The 24153-nt window shown below is 39.3% G+C and overlaps 1 long non-coding RNA gene across 3 annotated transcripts in view; it reads left to right on the forward strand.

Annotated features, from left to right (window-relative positions):
• Nucleotides 1-369: 369 nt before the first annotated feature.
• The window catches only part of LOC147824631 (uncharacterized), a 31206-nt gene continuing 7422 nt past the window's right edge, over nucleotides 370-24153 (forward strand). For all 3 annotated transcript variants that reach the window (XR_015441953.1, XR_015441954.1, XR_015441955.1), the window contains exons 1-3: nucleotides 370-612; nucleotides 1197-1235; nucleotides 14280-14443. This is a non-coding gene — a long non-coding RNA (uncharacterized LOC147824631). The remainder of the gene's footprint in view (nucleotides 613-1196; nucleotides 1236-14279; nucleotides 14444-24153) is intronic.

A 24153-nucleotide genomic window follows, 5' to 3' on the forward strand; every position in this document is an offset into this window, starting at 1 on the left:
CAATCAGTCTTATGTTATTCTTTTTTGCATTGTCTAGCAGCTGCTGGATTGATTTCTCATGGTACCTTACAATTTTAAAGCAATTTTTTTTCCTGGTCACTAATTTCAATCTTATCTTGTATATCTGAAATTCTGTCCTCACATTGGCTCATTCTGCTGCATAGACTTTCAACGGAGTTTTTAATCTCCTGGAAATCTGTTTGCATCTGTTTTGTGGATTCCATTTGTTTCCTATGTTGGGATTCCATCATGTTCTTGAGCTCCTCTCTAGATTTATTAATCATGTGTTGCACTACTAGCACAATCTCTGCTGTTAACTGAGAAATTATTTCTGATTTCATTTTTGCCAGATCCTCTTTTGTTGCCAGTTCAGTGGGTCTAGGTGGTTGAGTATCAGATTGTTCCATCTCATTTCCCTTTGGGGTTGCTGTAGGTGATCTGAAAGTCTGGTTTTAAGACTTGTTTATGTGTCTTCTCATTTTGACAGGGAAGGGGGAGTTTGCTGTTGGCACCCATGTGGCTCACCTCCTCTGTGCTAGTGGGGGTGGTACGGCTGCCCAGAAGCCTCCTCTTGTGTGCTGGGAGTAGCTCACCTCCTCTGTGCTTGCAGGGGTAAGTCATTTATTTTTAATACATCTGATTTGTTTCTGGAAATAATTTTAAAAACTAATTACTTTAGGATGTATCATCTCAAAGCTTGTTTTGGAATTTAGGATGGACCTTCTCAAACTTCAAAGAGGTACTTAAGGGCTGGGGATTTAGCTCAGTGGTTTTGCTGCCTGCTCTGCAAGAACAACTACCCAAGTTAGTTCCCTGGTACAAAAAAAAAAAAAGAGGTACTTAAAATTCAACTTTGCTGCTCTTTCTTGCTCTGCATCATGATATTTTTTTCACATTTGCATAAGACTTCTTTTCTTTCCCTATGTTATATACAAATAGAGAATCAGGTCAGTATAGCATCAAAGACCAAGATCACACATGCTAGACCTGCACAATTTCTGGCTTTCTTTTTAGAAGGAAGGGCATGTAGCATTTTAGCCCTCTGGAATGTGTCTTATTTAATAGGATCTTAAAATTGAAATTTCTAATGAAAATGAAGGTATAATAGAAATGAAATTCCAGAGTGAGGTGCCAGATTATCATCAGCAGAATTTATAGAAAAAGTCAATTTCAAAACTTTTGGGTTCCTCTTTTAGGAGCTGAACAGAGCACAGATGAAGAGAGAGGATTTTGTGGTAAGTAGTTTTAGAGAATTGCATTCTACTAGGCAGTGTAGAGATTCACATGCTTTCTTATGTCAAACCTAGTTCTGCAAGTAAGGGTGCCATGGGGCCATTTGGAGAACTTGAGATGCAACCCCTGGACTTTGGTGTCCCAGGAAATGGAAGTCTGGCTCCTTCAGGAGGAAGAGGAGGAAGGTGAAAGGTCATGAGAGGGTTGCTGGGTCCTCAGGAGTCTGCAGGTGACACTTGCCTATGCAAAGGCAGTGTGCTCCCTGCCACCCTGAGTCATAGCTGATCTTAAGTTGTTTCAGGTCCTGAGGAAAAGGATTGCCTAAAAGGGGTTCTAAGAACCACAACAGTGAGCTCTTGATACAGAGACCAGCCAGAGACAAGCGGGTCCTGCATTGTGAGACCTGCCTTTGGAATCATGAACAAAGATATCCCAATGGGTATTTTCAATGGGGAAGCATGGGCTGGTGTTCTCCTGGCACCAGAGTGCTTGTGTCAGTACACGGTTTTCCTACAGCCTCCTGCCACACAACCTCTGTCTTCCTCTATCTGACAGACCATGGTGGAGCTAGCTTGGAGGTAGCATGGAACACCAAATCTTGGTCAAATACGTCATTGCTATCAAGAACTGGTCATTCCAACTTCCAAATTGAGGCTTTATGTGCTAGTTAAAGTGGTCATAATGGTTCCTATTGCATAATTCATTGGATCTATCCCAGATTTCACCAAGTGACAGGGAATCTACATTAAAGAGAAATGGTAGGAAAATCAAATGGTGTCTTGAGTTTATCCTTTGAAGGAAACATGTTCAGTGGGCTTCCTGCCCTAGAGCCACCTCATAGTGGCTTCCAATCAAAAACATGGACTCTGCTGCAGACCTTGTTGGTAAAAACACTGGAAATTGATGTGTGTGTGTGTGTGTGTGTGTGTGCACATATGGAACTTTCCATGTGTCATTAAAAAGGCTTTTACAAACTGCACAGTTTGTGATAGCTAAAACTTGGAAACAGCCCAAATGCCCATCAACTGGAGACTGGGTAAAGAAAATGTGTTTTCTTTTTAATAAAATGGAGTACTACTCAGCCATAAAAAATGAGAAATTAGAGACATTTATAGCTAAGTGGATGCACATTGAGGTGATACTCTTAAGTGAAATAAATAGGACACATATGTATAAATACCGAATAGTTTCTCTCTTGTGAGAAACTGAAAGTGTAAATAAGGACTAAAATTTATAATAGGTAATGTGAAATAGGAAGAAAAGGGGCAAAGGGGAAGGAAGTGGGAGGGCTAGGGGAAAGGATAGAAGGGAAGGGGATTAATATAAGGAAATGGAAAAATAGGAACAAAATCTTTGTAAATAGGGAGGAATGGAGGGGTTGAAGGGAGGGCTGGGCAAGGGTGAAAAATAAGAACCAAGAGAGACTATGTAAAGGTGCAAATTTCCAATGATGAATGTCATTATATTGTATACCTAAAATGTACCAATGATTAGAATGAATAATTGATAGTGCAAAATAGGAAGAAAAGGTCCAAAGGGGTAGGGGTAGTGGGAGGGGCAGGAGAAAGGAAGAAGGGAAAGGAAAAATGATAAGAAATGGAAAAATGGAAATAAAGTCTTTGTAAATAGGGAAGGGTGGAGGGGGTGAAGGGAGGGCTAGGAATGGGGAAAAAATAAGAACCAAGCTGCATTATGTAAAGGTACAATTCCCAATGAGAAATGTAATTGTGTTGTATACCTACAATGTACCAATAAAAGAATTTAATAAAGTGCAAAAAAAAAAAAGGCTCTTACAGGCAAGTGTAGAATTTTTCTTAAAAGCTAGAGTACATAGTATATCCTACCTGAATGTTCATTTTGAAGTGTCATTTACTTGGCAGGGAAGAAAAAAAAAAAGATTCCTGCCCAAGAACAATTCAGAGACATTTGGTAGTTATTTTTGCATTGTGGTTGTTATGGTTTTTGTCTAGATATCCCCCTAAAGCCTCACGCAGTCTTAGATGGGGCTTTTTCAGAGGTGGCTTAATCTAGAGTGTGTGATGATGTAATTAAGAGTATGTGATTACTAAATCAGTCCACTTATTGGTTTGACACCACCCTAATCCCAGGAGAATGATTTAAAACATTTTGAATTTGGCCAGAAAGGCTCCAGTGAAGTTGTAGTCTTCAAAGATAGAGCAGAGGAGATATTGATTGCTGAGAAGGAACAGAATAGAAAAGATGGCCTGAAGGCATCACAAGAAGCAGCAGGACTCCACCCTTTCCAGCCTCAAAATTGTAAAAGTGAAAGACTGCTTCAAGAAGAGAGCCTCAGAGCACCATGTTTAAGAATGGCCATGGTCTAGGGAAGTTGTACTTCAGAATTTGGTTCATAGGCATAGGACCTCTACACGTAAGAAAGAAGGAAACCTGGCTACTGCTCCAGCTGGCAGCAGACCTTGGGGTTATCCACATGGCACTGGTTTTATGTGCATATAGAATGCAAGAGTTGTGGGGTAAAGAAGGCTTTCACCCAGATTTCAGAAGAAGGACTGGAACACCAGGCAGTGTGCCCCTGAGAGGGCAGTGTGTGAGGTTGTGAGTGTGAAGCCCAAGGTACACTGTAGACCCCAGAAGTTTGGAGAAGCCAGGAGCATGGATAATCTGGGGAAAGTGGCAAGGAGGGAATAGAGCGGCACAAGAGAGAAGCCTTGGGAGCTACAACCACCAGGAGTTCCATAGGGGTGGAGCCACCCAAGCCCTTTCGTGTTCACAACTTGCCATAGATTTCTGGGAATGCTGGAAGTGGAACTATAGGATTTAATGTTTGCTGGATTTTGGTTTTGCTTTGTTTATATTCCTTGCCATCCTTCTGTTTTTAACTTTTGGAATGGAAAGGTCTATCTTGTGCCATTGAATGTTGGAAGTATTTAACTTTCTTTTCATTTGTATGGAGGCTTGCAGCTAAGAATTTGCCTTAACTCTCAGAGGAAACTTTGATCTTTGGTTTTTCAGAAATGCTGAAACTGTTGGGACTTTGGCAACTCTTGGAGATGGGCTAAATGCTTTTTTGCACAAAGGGATGTGCATGAGTCTTTGAGGGGCCAAGGGTGGAATGTTATGGCTTGTGTTTAGATGTCCCTCAAAACCTCATGTGGTCACAGGTGGGACATTTTTTCAGAAGTGGCTTGACCTAGAGGATATGTTGCTGGAATTGATTCATGGAGCAATGCTAGGCTCAAGGGCACTAGGATTAAGGGTGTGAGTGCTACCTGCCCTTAGTAGTCTGGATAAAATAAAAGGGGTAGAAAGATGCTGTTAAGCTCTGATTTTGCATTACTACCTTTGGTCCACCTTGAACTGTTGCCTCTGTACCATGTGTCACCCTGCCTTGGAGCCAGCCAGTTGTGGACAAAACCTCTACAAACTGTGAGCTAAATAAGCTTTTCCTCCTTTGACTTGAGTGTCCGGTATTTTTCTAAGCAACGAGAAAAGTAAGTAAGACAATGCTTATAAGTTTATTTTGTAGGCACACTGTTTACTCACATGAGAAGGTGTCAGTTGGTAGATTGAGCTGAGAAATGATGATGAAAGCAGAAATCATAGATAGAGGGGAGAAAAAGAAACTGTCGACATCTGAGAACTGTGAACTTTGGTATATTCTTTTCCTAAGCTGATTACCTGGAAGCTGGTGGAGAGAGACCTGGATGGTCTGTATTTGAGTAGGTCAGGTAGGGATATGGATGAGGACACTTTCCACTGTCCATCAGATGAGGGCGCCCGCCTCATGGACCATCTGCCCCTGTTCTGCTTTCATCGCCTTTCCCTTGGTCTAGCCTCCCGGAACCACTTGGTTCTGCAGGACCTCATTGTTTGAAATCCTGCCCCCAACCTCTTTTTGACCTGTCTTAGAGGGTTTAACAGCCTTGCAGCAGGGAGGAAAACCAGAGATCTGGCCTAAAGGGTGATTTTTATACATTATATAGAGCAGAGACCTCTTCCTGTTTGGGGAAAAAAATACACTTGGGACAGTAAAGAAAGAGGAGGAGGCAGAAGAGATAAGGTCAGATCAGATATTCAGGGAAAAGTTTTTTTTTTTTAAGAGGGCAGCTGTTAGGACACAAAGAGTTAGCTTTAGGGAAATTGTAGGAAGTGGGTGAGGATTTGGAGGGCTTTTTTACTGTCCATGATGGGGTATAGTTCCCCTTAGTGGCTTTTAAGAGTGCTGCACTGAAGAGGGACATTGCTTTTCAGTCCTTTTATAGCTCTTCTGAAAGCGATGGTGCACAGAGAAAGAACGAAGTCATGTCTACTCCAGCTGTACACATTAAAGATTAGAGACGCCTTCAGTAAAGACATTCCTCTTTCCAACCAGCCATTCACCAAGCTTACCACCACGCTATGCTATTTTTAGAGAATGTGATTTCATATGTAATGATTTGGAGCATACTTTGGGAAATGTGATTCCTGGCTTATATTATCTCAAGATGAATTTAGAATTAAAAAAAATACTAATTCCCTTTCTTTCTGGTTTAATTGAGCAGAGCTATATAAAGTTTAATGGGAAAGAATCACTGTGCTGGGTTATGTTGTGTTATGGTTTAGATCTAAAATGTCCTCCCTAGTCTCATGTGTTCAGAGGTGGAGCTTTTGGAAGGTGATTGGGTCATGGGGCTGCTGTACTCATCAGCAGATTAATCCATTGCTGAATTCAGAGGCTTTTGGGAGGTGGGGCTTGGTTGTGTCACTGGGGGTATAGCCTGGAAGACTATAACTTTGTCTCCAGCTCCTCCCTTGTACCTCTCTGCTTTTTTGCTGCCATGAGTTGAGCTGTTCTCTGCAGTGATGCCCTTCCACCATGTTGTTTCTGCAGTGGGATCAGAAAGTCATGAACAAAACCTACTGGAAATGTGAGCCAAATAAGTCTCTCTTCATTTAAGTTGTGAGTGTTTGGTATTTTGTCCTAGTGACAGAAAAGTGCCTAATAGAAACCGTGTTCCTCATTCCGATTTCACATCCTTCCTTCAGAATATGAACTTATTTAGAAATAAGATCATTGTAGATGTAATTAGTTAAGATTAGGTCATTCTGGAGTTGGGTGGGCCCTTAATCCAATATAACGTGTCCTTGTAAGAAAAGGAGAGATACACAAGACAGATCCTTACAGGCTATTGCCATATAAAGATGAGGCAGAGGGGGGGTGATGTTACTTACCTGCCAAGGAGCAATGTGGATTTCCAGCAAAGCTAGAGCTAAGTGAAGGTCATGGGGTGAAGAGTCTCCCCTGGAGCCTTCAGAGGAGCAGGACCTGCTGACACCTTGGATTTGGACTCTAATTTCCAGAACTGGAAGAGAATCACTATCTGTTATTTAAAATGACCCAGATCCTGGCAATTTGTTAAGGCAGCCATAGGAAATTGATACAACAACTGTGCCTTAAAATTAAAAAAACCTGAGATCACAATCTTAAAAACTTGAAGACCACTTAGCAATGAAAATTAATGAACTATCCCTACATAAAAAATCACAGATGAATGTCAAAGTAATTACGGTGAATGAGAGAAACTGGATTAAAAAAAGTACACTGTGTAGATTCATTCGTTTAGCCCTGAGTACTCTCAGGGCTAACAATGTAAGCTAAGCTATAGCAGCAGAGAGTAGGTGGTTATCTAGGGCAAGTGTCCTAGGATGAACAGAGGGGGTCCAAAGGAGGTTAACCAATGGTACAAAGGACCTTTTGGGTTGATGGGTATGTTCACCATCTTGATGGTAGCAGTTTCTTCCTGTATGCCATGGACTTCTCATGTATACCTAAGTATGTGTAACGTATTGCATTTTGACTGTACTTAATAAAGCTGCTTCAGATGAAATGACCTGGGGACTCATTAGTTTAAAATAACCCAGAAAATATCTTGTAAACCTGCCTGGAGGAATGGTGACATAAAAACCAGCACTTCCACGGTTGTGCGCTGTCTCGTGCTCTCCCTCTATTCTCGTCCTTAATTGAAAGTGTTAAACCAAACACATTATTGAAGCAAGTCTAATTATTTTCTCTGGACTAGCCTCTGGTGAATTAAGAAAAGGGAGCCAAGAAAGCCATTTCAGCCCTGAAATAGCACTGCAGGATCTCTCCTTCTCAGACAATCTCTGCACACAGCAAACCCGAGCTCTTCCACAGCATCCGTCACGTGCTCTGGGGACATCCCCACAGTCACAGTCACAGCCACAGGGAGGGCAGCCAGGGAGAGGCTCCTTCCCCTCGTGCTGTGGCACATTCACTTTTTTCTCTTGCTTTCCCTCCTGGCTTTAATTAAACGTTACAGCTGAAAGAGGCTCCCAAACAAATGATGGGCGGGCTCTGCCCATTACCGTGCATCCTGAAGACCCGGTCAGAGTGGGTCTCTGTCCTCAAAGGCTTTGCCTCCTCTTCCTTGGAAACCCCACAGCCCTCTTTGTCTCATCTGCACTGTGGAAATGAGCTCTGAGCACACAGCTGCTTTGGCTGCTTCCTTTTGTGTGTTAGTATTGCCTCAGCCCTCCCGGCACAAGGACATGCCTGGCCTTCTGACCCCCTCATCTCAGTGTTCTTTTTCTCTTCTAGAAGCATCTTCACCCAGACTCAGGGACACAGTTTACCCTGACAGGGCTGAGAGCTTGCCAGCAGCATGCATGATTTCCCTTGAGCTTCCTTTGCATCTCGCTGTCTCTGGCACCTCACTTGTTTGGGTGGAGCAGTGCAGTCCAAGGTGCACGGGCTGGCAAGGTTTGGACATTAAACATTCCCCAGGAGGACACTCCATCCACAAATGTGGGATGAGAGAGGGTGGCTGGTGGTTTCTTCTCCCTTTGCCAGGGTACTCTGGCTCCCAAGTGTCCCACTGTGTCCTCGGGTCCCCAGATCATGCATTGCAGTGTACATCATCTCTCTCCTCACCACCTGCATGCTTTCTCGTTCTCCTCAGGGTCTGCTTTTGGAGAATCCTGTCTGAGTCTCTGCAAAATACTGGTCTTCAGTGTTCCCATCTTCTGTCCCCCTCTCTTTGTAGTGCCTGTTTCGTACAGTTGGATCGCCAGCCAGACCTCCCACTATGGCCATAGCTTCAGCCCTCCTTGCATCCCACCCAGAGTGTGTCTGTCACAGGGATGCACCTTCTGTGTTCAAGAGAACTATAGGAGCAGAGCATGGTGCCACACATCTGTAATCCCAGCACTCTGGAAGGCTGAGATGGGAGGATCTCACGTTTGAGTCCAGTCTAGACAATGTAACAGTATAGTAAGACCCTGTCTCAAAAGAAAAAGAGTGGGAATGGAGTTCATTGTGAGGGCTCTGGGCTCAATCCTCAGTGCTTGAAGAGAGTGAAAGCAAGAGCTAGAGTGAGAGTGAGAGAGAGACACAGAGAGATTGATTACCCAGAGGAGACCTGGGAAAAAGCCACAGAGGGTTCCTTAAGCATTGGCAATGCCGGCAAGCACAAGGCCCCCAGCCCCCAGTGGGTATTGCCTTGCCTCTGCACTGTCCTCCTCCCAGGCCTTGGCTCCTGGCTTCTGGGGAGGGGATTAGGGGTAGAGTGCAGAGGTGAGAAATGCCCCTCCTCTCCTCACTGCAAGGTTTTTCAGTTTTTCTGCAGCTTGAAGTGATGCCTTGGTCCCAGACTGTGGGCCCCAAACTATTAGGGTCACACCCCTGTGTTTCACTGTGGTTAGCAGAAAAAAGTGCCATGTCCTGATCCTTGGAAGCCTCAAGACATCACTGGAATGGACAGCAAAGGGCCTCTACACATGTGATGAAAGCTACAGACCTTGGGGTGGGGGATATTCCTGGATTATCAGGATGAGCCCCATTTAACCACATTCTCAGCTCAAGGAGAAAGAGAAGGTGGAAGAAAGGGGATAGATTTGAGGCCTGAGGGGGATTCAACCCACTATCTCTTTCAGATTGAGGGGTGCGGCATATGTGTGGCCTCTGTATCTGGAGCTGACTTTTGGAGTCTGCAATCAGAAAGGAACCCAAATCTGCCAGCAGGATAAGCCATCATGAATGGTTCCTTCTAGTGCTGGGAAAGGGACACAGCACTGTTGACACCTTGGTTCTAGCCCAGAGACCCCATATTGGACTTCTGACTTTAAGATCATGCATGTGTGTTCTGTAACCCACTAAGTTTACAGTTATTTGTTACAGAAGGACTAGAACATGAATACAGTCACCACTGAGAGCTCCTTTACATGCTCAGGTCCACCAGAAGAGGAAGGCAGCCTTGGATGAGTGCTCCCCCCACCCCACCCCGCCGGGGCTCCTGACAATAAACACTTTGGAATTCTCTCATTGGGCTTCCGCTTATCTGAGAACCAAGGCAGAGCCCAGGGCATGGGATCTGCAGCCATGGATGGGATTCACCCTTATCCTTGCCTCTAATGAACCATGTCCCGCTCTCACACTCCATGTTCCCTTATATCTCACCTTCTCTGCTTAAGATTTGCTACAGAATCTGTATGTGCATCCAGATTGTTGCTCAGGCAAGGACTTTGGCAAGTTCCAAACAATTCAAACAGTATTTTTTTTTTTTTTTTTACCCCACTATTAAATCTACCTCTCTTGGAGAGAGAGAAATATCGTTTTGGGACCATGTGACCTCAGCTAGTACATCGGCCTGGATTACTTGTCCACAATATCAAGCTAGTTATTCCAGGTACTAAGGAGAGTGGAGAGGCCCAGTTCACAGATAGGACTGTGGTCACTTCTAATGGGTTTGACTGTGCACTCAACTCAGAACAGTCATGAGAAGCCCTTCCTGCCCCACAACCAAGCTCATGGAGACCTAAAGGTGATCATTGTGGTGAGGGTCATAGCTCACCTGAGACCTCACAATTTTATTTTCATACACTGTATTATTTTTGGAATCAGAAAAAGATGAATACGTTTTGTTTTTATTTTTATTTAAAGAGTATTCTGAACAAACTCATCCTGAGATATGTAAGTGTTTTCATTATTTCAGGCGATGAGGTCGTGTTTCAAAGTGTTTTTTGTTTTTCCCTAGGATGACAGTTTTTTAAGAGGAAGTTTTTAGTTCTTGCTGTTGTCTAAATCTTCTCTATTTTTTTTGTATTTTTTTGTCTCTTTGATTATTTAAAGACAGAGAAGGAAGAGCAGCATATCTTCTACCCTAATGGTGAATTTATCAGTTTCTTCCAGTCTTCTGACAAATATATTTTTTCCTTTTTACTGTTATTTAAATATATTTAACAATTTTTATTAGTCCATGTTTATAGTACATGATGCTGGCATTCCTTGTATGGAGTTGGTGCATGCACACAACACATCTTAATTTCTTTTTCATCCCCTTTTCCTCCCTTTCCTTCCTCTTCCCTCCTTCGCTTGATCCCCTTCCCATTTGAGAAAGGTTTGTCTCCCTCCTTCCTATTACTTATCTTTTATTTTGCTCTTTACTTATAATTTAGTTTTCTCATGTAAGAGAAACCATGTGATATTTAAGCTTGTGCATCTGACTTCACTTAAAATTTTATTAGCATCATATAAACTTAGATTCTGGTATTGCTTTTGTGGATAAAATCTTTTATCAAGTTTTAGTGACTCATTTTACCACTCAATCCTTTGCCCAAAAAAAGCTATGTTGCTTGATATTAGTACACTTATACCAACTCTTTTGCTTAGCATTTCCAGAATATTTCATGTCACTTATGTTAGATGTTTATAAATGTCATTTGCTCTGTATTTTAAAAGATCCAGGCTATGTTTGTTTTGTGTTTTAACAAAATTCACATTGATTGTGATTACAAATATATTTGGGCTCAATTTTATCTTATATTTTGACTTTTTCATCTTTTTCTTATTTTATTTTTCTTTTTTAACTTTCTTTTGGATCATGGATGTGTTTCTCTAATTCATTTTATTCCTTTCCAGGTTGGGAAATTATATATCCTATTTATATACCTTATTTCTGTTACTTCAGTGGTCACCTTAGTGATTTTGATCCATATATTTTAAGTTTTTACTGAAGTGTAATTTACATATAAAAATGCACATATCAGCCTACATGACTTTTGCAAAATGAGCTCCTCATGTAGACAGCATTGAGATGAAATACAGTAACCCCTTTCCAGTGGTCTCCTTGGCACCTTAGAAAATGACCCAAATGTCCTTATATAAGTTTATCAAGGTCTAACATTCAGCATAATCTTCATTCTTCTCTCAAACAAAATAAGATTTTACTTTAGAATATTTTACCTCCAATCACCCCATCCTGATTTCTGTATGATTGTTGAGGGTTTTACTTTAACTTTATTTTATACATCAACACATTCACCACGACATGCTATGTTTGTTGTTCTTCTTGCTTCTTAGATTTTCCAGCCTCCAATTTTTCCCCCTTGAAGTTTCCATATTCACAGTCTATTGGCAAAAATAAATCTCCATTTTGTGTGTCTGAAAATGTCTTTATTTAACCCAAATGTATCTTTGCTGGCTGTACAGTTCTTTGTGACAGTTACCTTTCTCTTAGTGCTTTGAGAATTTTATTCCGCAGCCCTGTACCTTCCATTATCATCGACCCGCTGCTTTCTTGCTCATTGTTTTGTATTTTCTTTTTTCCTAGTTATTTCTAAGATTTTTTAAAAGAAATGTAGAATCATGTAGTTTTACTAGGATCTAGTTGCATATGAATTCCTTTCGATTTGTCCTGATTTTCTGTAGCTGAGGATTAATGTAATTCCTTCAGCAGTATTGGGAACTTTCCATTGTATCAGCTATTGCTATTGCTGTTGACCTCTGCCTTTTCATTTTCTGTCTGGAATCTTGATCACACATGTTGTGCCTTTTGACTCTCTGCTATTACACTGTCATCATTGTACTCCCCAGCCCTTGGTACTTTTATTCAGACCTGCTTTCCCATCCATCAACTCATCTCAGATGTGTCTAATCTGCTACTTTCTCCATCCACTGAATTTCAAACTTTAATTATGACAGTTTCTTCAGAAGTTCTATGTGGTTCTTTAAAAAAAACTTGGTCAACTTTGAGTGTCTTTTTTTCCTTTGTCATAGTCCCAACTTTCTTATCTCTATGCATTCATTAAACCTATTTATCTTATGTTGTATATGTGTTAATTCTAATGTCTTTAGTCATGACTAGCCTGGTTATCTTATGTGTTATTTTTTGACTATCACTCACAGTACCTTATTTTCCACGTGTTTGGGGGTTTGGTTATGCTCTGCTTAACAACATTTTGACCAACAAGAGACCACGTATATCCACATATATGATTACAATAGAGCTGGAAAGTTCCTGTGACCTTGAGACATCACAGCCATCATAATGTTGCAGCACATGCATTACTCACATGTGATGATACAGGTGTGAACAAACACATTGCACACTAGTTGTGGAAAAGTATAACATATATAATTATGAATGGTACAGAGTACTTGATAATAAACAGCTATGCTTCTGGCTATGTATTTAATGAACTATACATTTTATTTTACTTCTACTTATTGGAAAAAAAGTGTCATGCTGGAAGCAGCCTCCAATACCTGATGTTTATTCTGTCTCTCAATTGGACCGAGAGTCCATGTCAAGTGATTGATTTTACCACTGAGGGCTGTGTAAGCTCACTATTCTCCCCATGACACATTTCTCAGAATGTGGCCAAATGGTAAGTGACACACAAGCATGTTTGATTGTGAGCTCATGTTGCTTAGATCTTTACCTCTAGAAATGCTCCAGAATTTTAGTTCAAGGTGAAAATCTTCTAAAAAAGATGTGTCGGTGTTTCTGCCAGATATGTATGGTACCAGCAACTCAGGACACTAAAACTCACAGTTAAGACCTGGTGGCTGTGGTCACAGGTTGTTAAGGAAGATTATTTAAAAATTTTACTATTATTATTAAGGTTCCTGCCATTACCAAAGCTGAGACACTGATGGGTCTTCTGCCTTGGAAGGATTAATTTTTTTCCTTTTCTGTACCAGAGAGTTTTTCTTTTATCAGTCCTCAAGACCACCAGTTAAGGCCCCAGTTTTGTCTCCTGTTCCCTATTATATATCTTACTGAAAGTCAAGACTTAGATCACTTGAGATCAGAAATACACAGAGAAAATTCTAAATACAGCATTGCTTACTTTTTTAGATTTAGGTTTTTAAAAAAAATTGTATTCTTCAAAGATCTTCCTTATTTTTCACCAGCTATGTTAGCCATGAATTCTTAACATTTTTCATTTTTTAATGATGATACATGCATTATTTAGTAAGTGATACATGCATTATTTAGTAAGATTTCTCAATATTATAATATGTCATATTATTGAAAAATGAAACTCTTATCTCCTTCATCTCTGCTGCATTTTTGAGTGTGTGCATGATTGGCATGTCCCACTTTGGGCAGCTGGTGTGTCATCAGCTGGGGACTCTGGAAGCCTGGGTAGAATGTGCCTAACTTATACAGATGCAGGATGAGAAAGCTAGATCTTCAGGGACTGATTCAGTGCCCATCACTGGCGAGACTGCTTCAGGAAATACTGACCCTAGTATTTTTTTTTACCTGCCTTGTGCACAAGCAAGAAAAATCTTTCAGGCAGAGAATCACTGGTATTTGCTGTCACTATATAGAAGTGAATGCTGAGAGGCTTCAGAAGGGATCCTGATAGGACATGCCACAGGATGTTAGGGGGCACAAGATCAATGCAAACTTTAATTTGGAGAACTTGGGCTTTGAGTTTCTTGCCCTCTTTAATTCATGAACATATAGAAAGAGGAAAAAATGCAAATCAAACAGAATAGATTTCAATATTACTGCTAGCTGAGCTATCTAATGATATGAGCTGTTCTTATCATACTTTTAGTGGAATGTAGCAATGTGCAGAAAATGTCAAATTCTGTGTTATAAGAAGGTTGGTATAAAGGAAGAGATAAAACCAGAATAACTAGAGATGGATAACATTGGGCCTGGTTGCATGACTCAAGGGCCAGGCTTGTGCAGAGCAGAGCTAATAGTAATTGGCTGAAGCCAGTTGGACTCTTTTTTTTAACAGGAGATGTATTGCTTTGCCCTTTAAAGGTTGCAGCCTGCTCGGAAAAGATCTGCGTGCAGCTATGCGGGGCATTAAGGAAAATGCCTTATTCATCTGCAGGAGCCCAGGCTGTTCTGCAGCAGGAGCATTCCTCGTGGGAGAAGCTCTCTGCCCAGTCCTGGATGCCCATCAACAGGCAGCAATTGAGAAGGTTGTGACAGTGATTGCCCCCTATTGTCAACTTCAATATTTGATTGGAGTCCTATGGGCTAACTCAGGGGTCAAAAGATTTGTTTATAGAAAGTCAAGTGTAAGTGTTGACCAGGAGAATCGAAACCTTTTTCTAACACAGATGTTACCATTTGCCAGCCTGAAACACTGTTGAATCTGTCCAATCTTTTTGATGAGAAAGTAGCCATCTGCAGGGAGGGGAAAACAGGAAAAAATCACAAAAGGGCAGATAGTTGCATAGTCATCAAAAGTGACATGATAAGCAGAGCTTGGTTGCTATTAATCAGTGCAGATGTGCCAAAACTTGAACCAAAGTTGTTACCTGTTTAAAGGTAGTGGTTTCCATGGCACCCAAGATTTGGAAGGACAAAGGTATCTCTATGGTATTCTTGAGTTGTTTAATGCAATTTTCATCTCACATAAATGGCAGCACATGTGTGTATCATTATGTTTTTTGTTTCTTCCATTTGTATTAATTCTTGGAACTTGGCCCATACACACACACACACACACACACACACACACACAGCCACATTCTTTAGTCATGTGGTTTTTGTTCCATGTGTTCTATGGATAAGCCACCAATTCCCAATTGATAGAAGTTTGAGATGCTGCCAATCTTTCTTGATTAGAAACTATGATGTAGTCATTAACTTGAAGCACATGTTATTTTGTATATGGGAAGATAATTAGAAATAATATTTTCCAGAATCACAGAGATACTGCTGAACTGAAATTGTGAAGATTGGTCATTTTTAATTGATGATATCGAATTTCACTGTTTCCTACCAGTAGTATGAGAGTGCTGGCTTCCCCAGTACAGTGTGTTGTGAGACTTGTTATACTTTCCAGCTTACTAAAAAAGCTACAGTGAAGGTGATTTTAATATGCATTTCTCTGATCATACATAACACTGAACAACTTTCCTGATGTGTGAGAGCTATGGGTTTTGATTGTTTTTGCTTGGGCTTTGACTATGGTAGTTATCTCTATTTAGATTCCAGGCCTCCTCAGAATTATGTCTGGAGAAAATCGAAACTGATCTTTGGCACAAAAGAAGTTCAAGTCCCAAAATAAGTTTCAATCTGAGAGTCAAATTCATGAAGTCTGCAGGTGTAAAATGTATGATGAAGGGAAATAAACTATGCTGATGAGGAAATGGTGTAAATGCACATTTAATAATAGGGCACATACTTGTAGTAAAATACTAGAGGAAAAAAGCAGACTGATATCTAGGACAGAATGACTCTTTTTTTTTTTTTTTTAAATTTGGGATATGTCTGTGGAAAGATGACTGGAATGGTTTATGAAAACTTAACCATGGTTATTTCTGGATGGAAGGACTATATACTTCTTTAATTTGTGCTTCTCTGTATTTTTGAGTTGTTGTCAATTATTAATTGCTATTTTAAAGCATTGCAATAATATTGTTTTTAACAAATACATTTTGCCACATTGCCATATTGCCATAAAAAAACCTACAAAGTGATAAGAAGAGCACTAGACTAGGAATTAAGAAACCAAATTTAAAAAAATATTATACTCAAAATTAAAAAAAATTTAGCCAATATTCAAAAACATAAAAGTTGTACATATTTATGGGGGCTACCATGTAATGTTCTATACATATTGGAGCAATGATTAAATAAGGTTAAATATATTTATCTCCTCAAATATTTATTATTTCTCTGTGATGAAAACTTTCAAATCCTTTTAGCTTTTCAAAATATATAATACATAACTGTTTTATAATCATCACACTGTGCAATAGTATCCCAGAGCTTCTTGCTCTTATCTAACTGTAACTCATTACCCACTGAAGGAGATACAATTTTTAGGCCCTGTGATGTTGTTAATATGCTTTCAAACATTGAGCTTATAATTCAATTTGGGAGGTTTCAGTTTAATCATTTCTTTTTTTTCCTTAAATTCTTTTATTGGTACATTTTAGGTATACAATATGTTTACATTTATCATTGGGTACTTGTACCTGTAGATGATGCATCTTGGTTCTTAGTCTTTCCCCATTACCTGTGCGCCCCTCACCCCCTCCACCCTTCTCTATTTACATTGACTCTGTTTCCATTTTTTTCCTTTCTCATAATATTTTCTTTCCCTTCTGTCCTTTCCCCATCCCCTCCTAACACCCCTACACCTTTGGACATTTTCCTATTTCAAAGTATCAATTATTCATTGTTAATCCTTTTAATCATTTACACTTTCGGTTTCTCACACTAGAGAAACTATTTGGTATTTACACATATGTGTCCTATTTATTTCACTTGAGAGTATGGCCTCAGTAAGCATCCATTTAGCTATAAATGACTCTAGTTTCTCCTTCTTTATGGCTGAGTAGTATTCCATTTTATAAAAAAACCCACATCTTCTTTAGCCAGTTTCCAGTTGATGGGCACTTGGGCTGTTTCCAAGCTTTGGCTATTACAAACTGTGTCGCTATAATCATGGGTGCACATATATCACTGTGGTATGATTCTTTTAATTCTTTTGGGAAGATAGCCAGCAGGGGAATAGCTGGGTTAAATGGGACTTCCAGTCCTAGTTCTTTGAGGTATCTCCACACTGATTTCCACAGTGGTTTCACCAGCCTGCACTCCCAACAAAAATGAAGAAGGGTTCCTTTCTCCCCACACCCCCTCCAGCATTTGTTATTGGTTGATTTCTTGATAGCAGCCACTCCTTCTGGGGTGAGATGGAATCTCAGTGTTATTTTCATCTGCATCTCTCGAATGACCACTGATGTTGAACATTTTTTCGTATATTTATTTGCTGCTTTTACTTCTTTGTCTGAGAAATGTCTGTTCATTTCAGATGCCCATTTTTGAACTGGATCTTTGAATTCGAGGGTTCTGATTTTTTTCAGTTCTTTATATATTCTAGATAGTAGTCCCTTGTCTGAGGCACAGCTGCTAAAATTTTTCCTACATTGAAATTGTCTCTTAGCTCTGTTGGTGGTTTCTTTGCAGTGCAGAAGCTTTTGAATGAGATGAAATCCCAGTTGTTGATTCTTTGTGCTAGTTCCCGTGCTACTGAGGTTTGGTTCATAAAATCTTTTCCTATGCCAATATCTTCAAGAGTTCTACCTAACTTATCTTCTAGCAAGTTTAGTGTTTCTGTCTTAATATTTAGATCTTTAACCCACTTTGATCTTAGTTTAGTGCATGGTGATAGATATGGGTCTAGTTTTAATTTCTGGGAGGTTGAAATCCAGTTTTTCCAACACCATTTATTAAATAGGCTATCTTTCCTAGGATGAGGGTGGTTGTCTCCTTTGTCAAAGATGAGGTGGCTGAGTATGTCTGAAGTTGTTTCTGCATCTTCTAATCTATTCCACTGATCCTCAGGTCTGTTTCTTTGCCAGTACCATGCTGTTTTTATCACAGTAGCTTTGTAGTATAGCTTCAATTTGGGTATTGTGATACCCCCAGCCATGTCTCTGTTGCCTAGAATTTCTTTTGCTATTCTAGGTCCCTTTGGGTTCCAAATGAATTTTTGGATTGTTTTCTCTAGTTCTGCGAAGTATATTGTTGGAATTTCAATCAACATTGGATTGAATTTATATAGTAGTTTTGAAAGTATGGCCATTTCACTGTACTGGCTATTCCTATTCAAGAACAAGAGATGTCTTTCCATTTTCTTATATCCTCCTCGATCTCCTTTTTCAGAGTGCTGTAATTCTCAGTGTAGAGGTCTTTTGCTTCCTTTTTGGATTGATTCCTAGATATTTCTTTTTTTTCTTTTAGATGCTTTTGGAAAGGGAATTGTTTTCCTAATTTCTCTCTCAGTGAGCCTGTTATTTGTGTACAAGAAGGCTATTGTTTTTTGAGTGTTGACCTTGTATCCAGCTACTCTACTGAATCTGTCAGTTAAGTCTAGAAGTCTTTTGGCTGAGTTTTTTGGGTCTTCTATGTAAAGTATCATATCATCAGCAAATAATGACAGTTTAACTTCTTCCTTTCCTATCTTTATTCCTTTTATTTCTTTCTCTTTTCTAATTGTTGTGGCTAATGTTTCCAGCACAATTTTGAACAGGAGTGGTAAGGGTAGGCATCCTTGTCTTGTTCCTGATTTTAGCATGAAAGCTTTTCATTTTTGACCATTTAGTATGATGTTGGCTATTTCTTTTTCATAGATAGCCTTAATCAGGTTGAGATAAAGACCTTCCATGCCAATTTTCTGTAGGGTTTTTTTTATCATGAATGGGTGTTGGATTTTGTCAAATGCCTTTTCTGCATCTATTGAGATGATCATATGGTTTTAGTTCTTGACTCTGTTAATATAGTGTATTACATTTATTGATTCATGAATATGTAACCATCCTTGCATCCCTGGGGTAAATCTGATTTGTTCAGGGTGTATGATCTTCTTGATGACCCTCTGTATTCTTTTTGCCAGTATCTTATTGAGGATTTTTGCATCTATATTCATTAGGGAGATTAGTCTGTAGTTCTCTTTTTGGGTTGGGTCTTTCCCTGGTTTGGGAGTCAAAGTAATATTTGCTTCCAGAATGAATTTGGAAGCCTTGCTTCCCTTTCAATTTCCTTGATGAGTTTAAAGAGTAATGGTGATAGTTCTTCTTTAAATGTCTTGTAGAATTCAGCACTGAAGCCATCAGGACCTGCACTTTTCTTTGTTGGTAAATTTTTTATTACATTTTCAATTCCTCTCATTGTAATTGGAATGTTTAGAATTTCTATATCTTCTTCATTTAACTTTGGCAATTCATATGTATCTAGGAATCTGTCCATTTCTTCTGTGTTTTCCATTATATTAGAGCACAGGTTCTTGAAGTAGGTATTGATGATGCTCTGGATTTCTGCTGGGTCTGTTGTGACTTCACCTTTTTCATTCTTCATTGCATGGATTTGAGTCTTTTCTTTCCTTTTTTGGATAAGTTTGGCTAAAGATTTATTGATTTTATTTATTCTTTCAAAAAGCCAACTTTTTGGTTCATTAATTTTTTGTATCATTCTCATAGTCTCCATTGCATTGATTTCTGCTCTGGTATTTATCATTTCCTCTCGTGCAAGCTTTGAGTTTTTTATGCTCTTCTTTTTCTAGTAGTTTGAGGTTCTACATTAGGTTATTTATCTGAGTTCTCTCTGTTTTCCTAATATGGGCATTGACTACTAAGAATTTCCCTCATAGAACTGCTTTCATTGTGTCCCATAGATTCCTCTATGTTGTACTGGCATTATCATTTACTTGTAGAAACTGTCTCATTACTTCTTTAATTTCCTCTGTGACTCATTGTTTGTTCAGGAGGGTGTTATTCAATTTCCATGTATTTGTGGGAGTTTTGTGGTTTCTTATGTTATTGATCTCCAATTTTATTGCACTATGGTCTGATAATATACAGGGGGTAACTTCAATTCTTTTACATTTACTTAGACATGTCCTATGAGCTAGCATGTGGTCTATTTTGGAGAATGACCCATGTGCAGCTGAAAAGAATGTGTATTCTGATTTTGTGGGGTGGAACACTCTGTAAACATCTATTAAGTCCATTTGTTCAATAGCTTGGTTCAGTTCTAGAATTTCGTTGTTAATTTTTTTGTCTAGTTGATCTGTCTATTTGTGAGAGTGGGGTATTGGGGTCCCCCACTACAACTGTATTAGTGCTTATTTGGCTTTTCGTGTCCATTAATATTTGTTTTGTATAGTTGTGGGCATTCGTATTTGGTGCATATATATTTAGGATTGTCATCTCTTCCTCTTGGACTGTTCCCTTCACAAGGATGTAGTGAGCATTTTTGTCTCTCTTAATTAGTTTTGGTTTGTAATCTACTTTGTCTGCAAATAAGATTGCTACCCCTGCTTTTTTCTGGCTCCTGTGGCATGGAGAACTGTTTTCCATCCTGTTACTTTCAGTCTAAGAATTTCTTTTTGAGTTAGGTGTGTTTCATGTATACAGCATATTGTTGGATTTTGCTTCTTAATCCATTCTGTCAGTCTATTTCCTTTGATTGGTGAATTGAGGCCATTACCATTGATAGTTATAATTGATAGATATTGACTCATCCTTGTCATGATGTTTTTACTGTTGTTGGCTCTTTTATTTCTTATTTCTTTTCCCCTCTTTCCCTTTCGTGTCTTACCTTGCCTGTTGGCTTCCCTCTGTTGGTCCTCATGGAGTTGTGACCTTCATTGTCTTTTTCTAGGATATTGCTTAGAAGTTTTGTAGTTCTGGTTTGGTGTTCATGAAATTTCTCAGGTGTTCTTTGTCATGGAAATATCCAATTTCCCCATCGATTTTGAAGATAATTTTTCAGGATACAACAGTCTAAGTTGGAAGTTATTTTCTTTTAGGGCTTGAAATAGTTCACTCCAGGCTCTCCTTAGTTTGAGGTTTGGTGTTGAGAAATCTGCCATGATTCCGATGGGCTTTCCTTTATAAGTGATTTGTTTCTTTTCTCTAACTGCCTGAAGGATTTTGTTCTTCTGTTGGGTTTCTAAGATCTTGACTATTATATGTCTAGATGTAGATTTTTTTTTATTGTGGCTAGGTCAAGTTCTACATGCCTCACTTATCTGTATGTCCAGTTCTCCACCTGTCTGGGAAGTTTTCTACTATTACTTCTGTGAACAGTTTTTTTTTTATGTCTATTGTACTTTCTTCTGGTTTTTCATGGACGCCTATCAGTCTTATGTTATTCTTCTTTCCATCATCTACCAGCTGCTGGATTGATTTTTCATGGTCCCTTACTATTTTTAAGAAATCTCTGTTTTCATGGTCCTTCACTGCAATCTTGTCTTCTATATCTGATATTCTATCTTCAGACTCCTTTAATCTGCTATGCATGCTTTCAATGGAGTTTTTAATCTCCTGAATATCTGTTTGCATCTGTTTCATGGATTCCATTTCTTTGTTATGTTGGGTGATTAAGGTTTCCATTTCTTTTTTATGCTGGGCATTCATGGCTTCCAGCATTTTTCTGAGCTCATCTATTTTTTTTTTTTATCTCTTTCTGTTCTACAGCCTCTAATCATGTCTTTCACTCAGCTCACCATCTCTGTAGTTATCTGGGAGATTATTTCTGCTTTGAATTTTTCTAGAGCCTCATTTTTCTATTTTGTTACTTCCTATGTTATCAGTTCAGTTTGTCCAGGTGGTTGATTGTCAGACTTTTCCACCTCATTTTCCCCAGAAATTGCCTTTTGTGGGGTGGAAGTCTGAGTTTGTGACTTGCTTAAATGTCTTCTCATTTTTGTTTTTGGTACTGTCATTGGTTCAGTTCCTGGGTTGATACTTTGAAGTAGCTTATTGTAAGTATCTTTGTTGATGTATTTAGAATCCTTATGGAATGATTGCTTCTCAGAGGTGTCTTCCAGATATAGCTGGTCTTTAGGTTTTTGAGTCTCTAATGGCTCTGAGGCTATCTCATTTTCATTATACCAGGAAGGGCAACTGATTAGATCAATCAGAACACCTTAACCCAAGTGATACTATCAGTAACACAATAGCATCAAGTACCTCTTAGAAAATGACAATTTGTGGTAGTTATTAATCTATCACCTTTAACTGTGTGAATTAGATCACAATCAAGGACCAACCCAACTTATGCTTATATTGGATAAACTTTTCAATATCACAACTTTATCCTTCAGGATGGGGAATTAGAAAGAGTTGGGCAGGGATGTACAGGTAGGTAGGAGGATAGGGGAAAGTTAGCAGTGAGGCCAGAGAGCACAGCCAAGAGAAGGAAAGAGAAGAAAAGACAAGTAAAGAAGAAATGCAAATTAAGGCCAGAACAGGAACACAAAGAGGAGATGAAGAACAATGTAGGAAAACATAGGAGCAAGGCAGAGAGAGAGAAAGAAAATAGAAGAGAAAGAAAAAAGAGAAAAATAAAAATTTTAAAAGAGTAGAAAAGAAGAAAAAATATTAAAAATAAGAACAAAAAATAGTGGTAATTTTGAAAATAACAAATAAAAGATAAAAATGAAGCCCCCCCCCCCCTTCAGGGTATGTCTCTGCTGTCACTATAGACAATGTGGGCAGCAGTGTGCAGTTATAAGTCAATGAGTCTCAGTGAGCCAGTCACAGACCCTGAGATTCAGGCAGATTTCTTGCTGCAAGTCCCAAGTTGAGCTCCCTGTCCTCCTGCAGGGTTGGACTCTGCAAAGTTCTATTGCAGGTTTCAGCTGCCTTTCTCCTGAAGGAAATCCAGGTTCCAATGGGAGGTGATGATCCCTCCAACTTATCAAGCATGGTGGTCTGGTGTGCCTTTATTGCAGAGATTCTCTTGACTTTTCCAGTGGGCTTGTTTTCATGAGGGAGCCTGAGAGAGGCCCTCTCTCTGTTGTTCACTTCTATAGCTCAGGACAATGGCTTTTATGTCCCCCTGTGCTTCTGTAGTGTGGAACCAAGTAGCTTCACAGTCAAAAGGCCAGAGGGGGGGTGGGGCGGGGCCTGTTGTTGCAGCCTCAGGTGAGGCCAAGCAGGCAGATGGTGGGTGTGCCAGGGGTGGGGGAGTGTCGGGGGTGGGGGGCTTCCTCACCCTGTCCTGGTGGCAAGTTGGTGGAGCAAGCTGGAGGAAGCAGGTTGCAGTCAGGGTGCAACTGCTCTCTAACATTTCTTTTTTTCAGATCATTTTCTTTACTATTAAATGTTTGCAGTACATGATGCTTTGTATTCCTTGTGTGGGGTTGGTACATGTACATAGCACATCTTAATTCTTTTTCATCCCCTTTCCCTCTTTTCCCTCCCTCTATATCTTGATCCCCTTTCCATTTGAGGAAGAGCACTCTCCCTCTATCTTTTGCTCTTTATTTATACTTTGAGTTTCTCATGTAAGAGAAACCATATGATATTTAAGCTTGTGTGTCTGATTTCTATCACTTAACGTTATGGCCTCAAGATGCATCCATTTCCTTACAAATGAGTCAAATTTATCTTTTTATGGCAGAGTTGTACCCTATTGTGTAAATATCACATTTTCTTTTTTTATTTTATGGAAAAATAACATTTCAAAACAAAATAATAAAAGAATAACAATAGTTAATACATTGTGTATCGTTATCTTCAATCAGAGTATGACATCAACAAAAAAGATTCTCCCCTTCAAAGAAGAAACATATATTATTTATTACTTCTCTTTATCTTTCCAAGAGTTAAAATAATCATATTACAGTGATACATGCATATCCATGTTTATAGCAGCACAATTTATAATAGATCTTGGAAACAGTGTATATTGCCATTAACAGATAAGGGATATGTGGTATTTACACATAATGGAGTACTACTCTGCCATAAAGAAAGATAAACTTGAGGCATTTGTAGGCTAATGGATGCAACTTGAGAACATAAGGTTACGTGAAATAAGTCAGAAACACAAGATTAAATATTGCCTGGTTTCTCTTATATGAGAAACTCAATATATATGCAAATGAGGAGCACAGTGTAAGAAGATAAATAGGAAGTTGGGAGAAATTCAGATGGTTCCCCAAATTACCTATTTCATTGTTTCCAAAATATTTTAATACATTTACCACATTTTCTTTATCCATTTGTCTATTGATGGCCATATAGGTTGGTACCAAGATTTAGTTATTATGAATCATGCTGCTATAAACATGAGCATGCATGTATCAAATTGGAAAATTGGACAAGTTTACTTTAAAAAAATTCCTTATAACTCTAAAATTGTTCTTACACTTTGAAATGAG

This window comes from Heterocephalus glaber, unplaced genomic scaffold (genome assembly GCF_053883595.1).
Source record: "Heterocephalus glaber isolate CG9 unplaced genomic scaffold, H.glaber_assembly_v1.0 deba00001532, whole genome shotgun sequence".
Taxonomy (NCBI): Eukaryota; Metazoa; Chordata; class Mammalia; order Rodentia; family Bathyergidae; genus Heterocephalus; species Heterocephalus glaber.